Source organism: Pinus tabuliformis, chromosome 9 (assembly GCF_031772625.1).
Source record: "Pinus tabuliformis cultivar Carrire ecotype Pingquan chromosome 9, CPIR1, whole genome shotgun sequence".
Taxonomy (NCBI): Eukaryota; Viridiplantae; Streptophyta; class Pinopsida; order Pinales; family Pinaceae; genus Pinus; species Pinus tabuliformis.
In genome coordinates this window covers 1,244,988,093-1,244,993,532 of record NC_142307.1, presented here as the reverse complement: position 1 = coordinate 1,244,993,532, position 5,440 = coordinate 1,244,988,093, and positions in this window count along the sequence as shown.

Here is a 5,440-nt window from a genome sequence, read left to right as displayed (position 1 = left end):
ACTCCATCCGAAACTTCAGAGGAATCTGAGATCCTGAACTGTGCTTATATGAAAATTTTAGTAGGGTATTTATAGTAGTTCGTCCACCTATTAAGCCAACATCATAGTATGAGTAGATGTGTCTATTAAAATTGAGCCAACATAAGTTAATTTAATTCTTTTAAGCCGACATGACTATCTTTTTCCTCACTTTGCTTGCGAAATTATTTTGTGCTCATCTTGGAGGAGTGTGCCTGGTCTTGGAAGGCTAAAATAGTCACTAGGTAGAATCATTTACATATATGCTCGAGAAGAGCTCTTTACACATGTCTTTGACTCTTTGAATTTCCTAGACCTAAGGAATGAACAAGAAACTCATTCTCATAATTTACAAAAATAATATTTTCTTTTTCTTGAAAAGTACAAAGAACAAAATTGCATTTGTAAATACTGAACCTAGTTACATTTTCTTCAATAGGTTTAGTATTGGAAATGACAGAGTATTAGAAGTTGGGTTATGACAACAGTGTGACAGAGCTAGCATTGGATGAATCAATGAGGATAAGTGAAATGAAGGCAAAATGGTATGCAAGAGAGAAATAATTCTCATTTGGATGGCGAAGCCATCCATAAGAGACTTTATAATTTGAAAGGAGATGGTAACGATCAAATTGTTGCCATAATTACAACGTGAGCTCATACAAAATGATGGCAATAAGTCATATGCAGAGCTTACTTAGAAGATCATCTCCGTTCATGATGTAAAATTCCATTCAAATGCATGTTAGACATGATAGAGAAAACATGGTTGATTGGACCAGTACATCAGTACGAGACAATGAATGTCATGGTTCTGGTAATCATTCATCATAACCATTCAATTTGTGGTTATGGAATGGTGGTAAAATCATTGTTTAAACAACCCACAGAGGTAGAATCTCTATCATGAGATATTCAACATATAATTCATTTTCTCAAATTATGATTGGAATCCATCCAATCACACCCATGATTATCCCATTCTATCATATCATTAAAAAAAAAAAAAAAATCTTAGAAAAACAGGGGAATAAAGGTGAGTACTTTAGGATTTAGGATAGGGGTTTAACAATTGATGGTAATAAAAGTTTTATGAGGGTAATTATATGTTTATCACATGATCAATATGAATCTTAATAGAAGAAAACAAAACATTGACCCCATACCTCCATTACCGAATCAACACAAGGAATATGTTTTGTTTTGTTTTGTTTTTTGTTTTTTGTTTTTTGTTGTTTTTTTGTTTGTTTGTTTTTGTTTTTGTTTTTGTTTTTTTTTGTTTTCCAGTACAAGATGAAAATTGTTTTCCAGTACCAGATGAACATAGGAGACTTCTTTCTAGTACCAGATGAATACAAGGAGTTTTTCTTTAGTTCTAGATGAAATTTTAATAAGGTACCCGAATGTATAGTCTTCAAATTGGGATCATGTAGGCTTCTCTTTATAGCTTAGCATGTTTTGAGGGTCAAGATAGAGTAGGTGCTAGAGATTACTGATGTTGCATTTGAGTTTTTTCTGCTGGAAAAACTACAAAAAACACATTGGTACAGGAACTTTGAAATTGCAGTGGAAGTGTCAGAAAATGAGGCAAAGTAAGGCTGAGGGTCCTAAATGACCTGGAAGAGCCGGAGTTTATGAGTGCCAATATAATATGCTGAAGGAAGTTGAAGAGAATGAAATGAAGATGTTGAAAAAGGTCCCAACAACCACTCCCCCATGCCTGAGGTTTTGCATGTTCTCATGCAAGCAAGGTGAGGTACTAAAGAAGTGAGGAGGGTTGCTGAGATGACTCAGTAGAAAGGACCCTGAAAAACAAAACAATGGAGCTAATGAAAAGAATATTGTACAAAAATAATTCATCTCAGATTTATTAAAATGATGCTAAATTAACACCAAGCATAAAAGAAATTTCAAATCACTCATTACATAAGATTTCAACAATCTTTAACAATTTTATACTCAAGAAAATAAACCTTTTATAAATTTAAGGGGCTCTCATTCTTTGTAGGTAGGAGGCATTTCGTGATCACAAAAAATGATGAACTGGTAAAAAATTAGTTATTAATAACCAAATCCCAAAGTCTTATAATCATCCAAGTTTTATAGATAAGCTTTGTAGTTGAGTTTTATACTCAAGAAAAGAAACCCTTTATAAATTTAAGGGGCTCTCATTCTTTGTAGGTAGGAGGCATTTTGTGATCACAAAAAATGATGAACCGGTAAAAAATTAGTTATTAATAACCAAATCCCAAAGTCTTATAATCATCCAAGTTTTATAGATAAGCTTTGTAGTTGAGTTTTATTATTTCTTTGTGATCATAGGTCCCACTTCTAAGAAAATTAAATATTAGATATAGTATGAAAAACTAATGATATAGGAATGAAGGTTACCTTAAGGCCATTCTTCAACAACAAATTTATGGAGTTGGTTTTTACCCTTGACTTCATCCACACATGCTTCCCTTTTATTGTAACACTATAAAGCAACCATCATATGAATAAAGAAAAGCCTTGGTTTAGTTGACACTTCTTTAGGCAGAATGCCCCATTGCTCGCATACGTCCATAGCCCCGATGGGTTTTCCTAGTGATATCACAGGTCAATACCTGCTGCCAGCAGGTGTCCATAGCCTCGACGGGTTAACCTCTTAAACCTATTTTACACTGAAGGCTCTAGTCCCATGTTTCCTACCATTTTAGGTTTAGCTTATGAACATTTCTTTTGCAATTGGTAGATTGGGGAGTAGCTTCAAAAAGCCCCTTAAAGGCATAGGATGATACCTTTCAAAGTGACTTAGATTACCTGCATAATGTCTTAGAGACATAAGGTACTTATGGGTACTTATGGGTACTAAAAGGACATAGCATGAATGCGCCATTTTTAATGTGAGATGGATGAGGCTAACCAAAGAATAACTAAAAGACACCTAAAGTCATACTAATCATAGTTTTCATATATGATTTCACTTTTAAAGTAGTGTTCCACTATGAACCAAGACTTCATTAACTCTCTTGCAAGTCTTAATAAAGATACTCAAAGATCATGCTTTGGTGTTCGGTTATAATATTCAAGTTTATTTTTCATCGGTATCATTGTATGGACCTCTTAAATTTGTTTTAATCCACTTGTATACATTGGTAACTATATTTTGAGCAGCTGTTGTGTATTAAAGATAAGAAATCTATAAGAATAAGAAAAATGAAATTCCAAAACAAAGAAAAGGTATATTAGCTATGAATAGTTTGGAATTATCATTCAATTTAATTTTTATGAAAATGATTTCTTATATCATATTTGTGAAATAGCGGTCTTAAAACAAATAAAGCATGAATGCATCCTTTTCAATAACTTAAGGAAAAAGGAAATATGTCATCAAATACTCCCCTAAGTGTTCCATTTGATTGATGAAGATGTCTTTTCCCTTTTGAAAATATTCTTCGAGTATTTAAGAATTACAACTAAACAAGATCCCTAAATCCTGCTCTATCTTTGCAAAATAGAAAATTGGTACCAGAATTCTTGATGTTGGTTAGATGAAATATGGTACTAAATAATTGGTATGCAATACTAGACGATGTTGTTATGCAACCTTTTCCAGATTTAACTACAATTCCAAACATAATGGTCATAACTTGCTTTATTGAAAAGGAAAACTAGAAACAGATGTAACTAAAAAGAAATAATAAGTGGGAAAGAAAAGTAACAGTTGAACCATGCTGCAGTTGGAAATAAATTTGTGTGGAAATATTTATTAAAATAATATGTCGTTGAAAGAGACCCCAACAAAAATATGTAATGGGAACATAGATCTCCCATTTTCAACTAATTACTTTTGGCTATTAACATCCATACTTATTAAAAACAAATGAGAAAGATGTTGCACGATATGTTATAACTAAACTAACTACTATATGCAACATTTATCTATTTATTTATTACCCTACTCTAATTGAGAAAAAGAAATTCCTCTCTTCAGGTATAGGAGTAATTCCAATGTAACCATGTGCGTAATAGGTATAAAAATGCATTCATACTCAAGTTTAACATATAATATTCAATGCATACCTGAGTATGAAGAACCAGTTGTCATAATGATGATGTCAAGAAGTATGGAAGAATCAAGGAGTGGTGAGGCCTTATAATTGCTTGAAACCAATTTTCAATAAAATGAAAATGCTCTTGGTTTACCTTGTTATTTGGCTGATTTGGCATATCCTCTTTTACCGTGCCATGCAAATCTTATATTATGAGATGACTATCCACTTGTGTGCTTAGAGGATTTAATGTAGATAGGCATGTCAAAAATTCTTCAATCTCAGGTTTAATTCTTGCTCTCCATCGAATGTAGCCCATGGTTCTTTAGTTTCCTCAACAAGTTTGCAAGAGTGTGGTTGTGATTCATGGAGTTGTTGTTCTTCTATCGTTTTTGGGAAGGTAGATAATTTCTTGACTGCTGTCAAGATTTGTTCTTCCTGAGAAGCAAAGATCCAAGTTACTGCTACTATTTGAGAAAGTTCTCCCAAAATCTTAATCATCCTTGAATATTGATTTGCTGGTTGCTAATCCATGTCATGCAAATGGATTAGTGTATGGAGTTCTTATTAAAAATCCTAAATAAATCAGAAGAAAACACACTTAAAAAAATATAAGAAAACCAATCATGTACTTGAAGTGCCACTGTGCTACTAGGATCCTGATTTCACCAAGTTATCTATTCACAAAAGTTGGTATTATCTTCTTTTCATGAATCAATCTAAAGGAAAACACACTTGCAAATAAAAATAAAGAAAAATGAGTCTTTATATCCTACCTTTAATTCTATGCAAATGAAAAAGAAACTAGAGAATTAATTAGAGACAACCAGACTTTGGAGCAACCCCACCATTGTGGACGTGTGGCTCTTCACTCACGTCTTATTTTCTTCTCTCTTCCCTTAGGTCATCCTCAATATCACTCAAAAATCATAAAAAAACAAACCATTACCTATTATCGTTTACATCTCCCCGACAACGGTGCCAAAAATATTGTGGAAATTATATGAATGATATATCACCATAAATTAAATTATCAACAAGGGAATCATAATCAATAGAGTTGATGCATTATATGTGTTGATAATAGATAATTCCCTATGTCTGATGAGTATAGCCTAGATAAGAAGCATTCAAAACCAATACACCATTTTGCAATTTCAATCTAACTTCCTCACACAACTTAATGATCAAAAAGAAAAACTCATAAATAGAATCTCAACAAGCACGTGATCTAAATATTCTTGCTCAGGTAATGAATCTGTCCATTCACAGGCTCATGAAATAAAACGATGGATTCAAATCTGTTTTCATGTAGCAACTAGCTAAAATCAACTTACTGCAATAAAGCAAAGCAATCATTCCTAACTTAACTAATTTTGAAGGAAGCT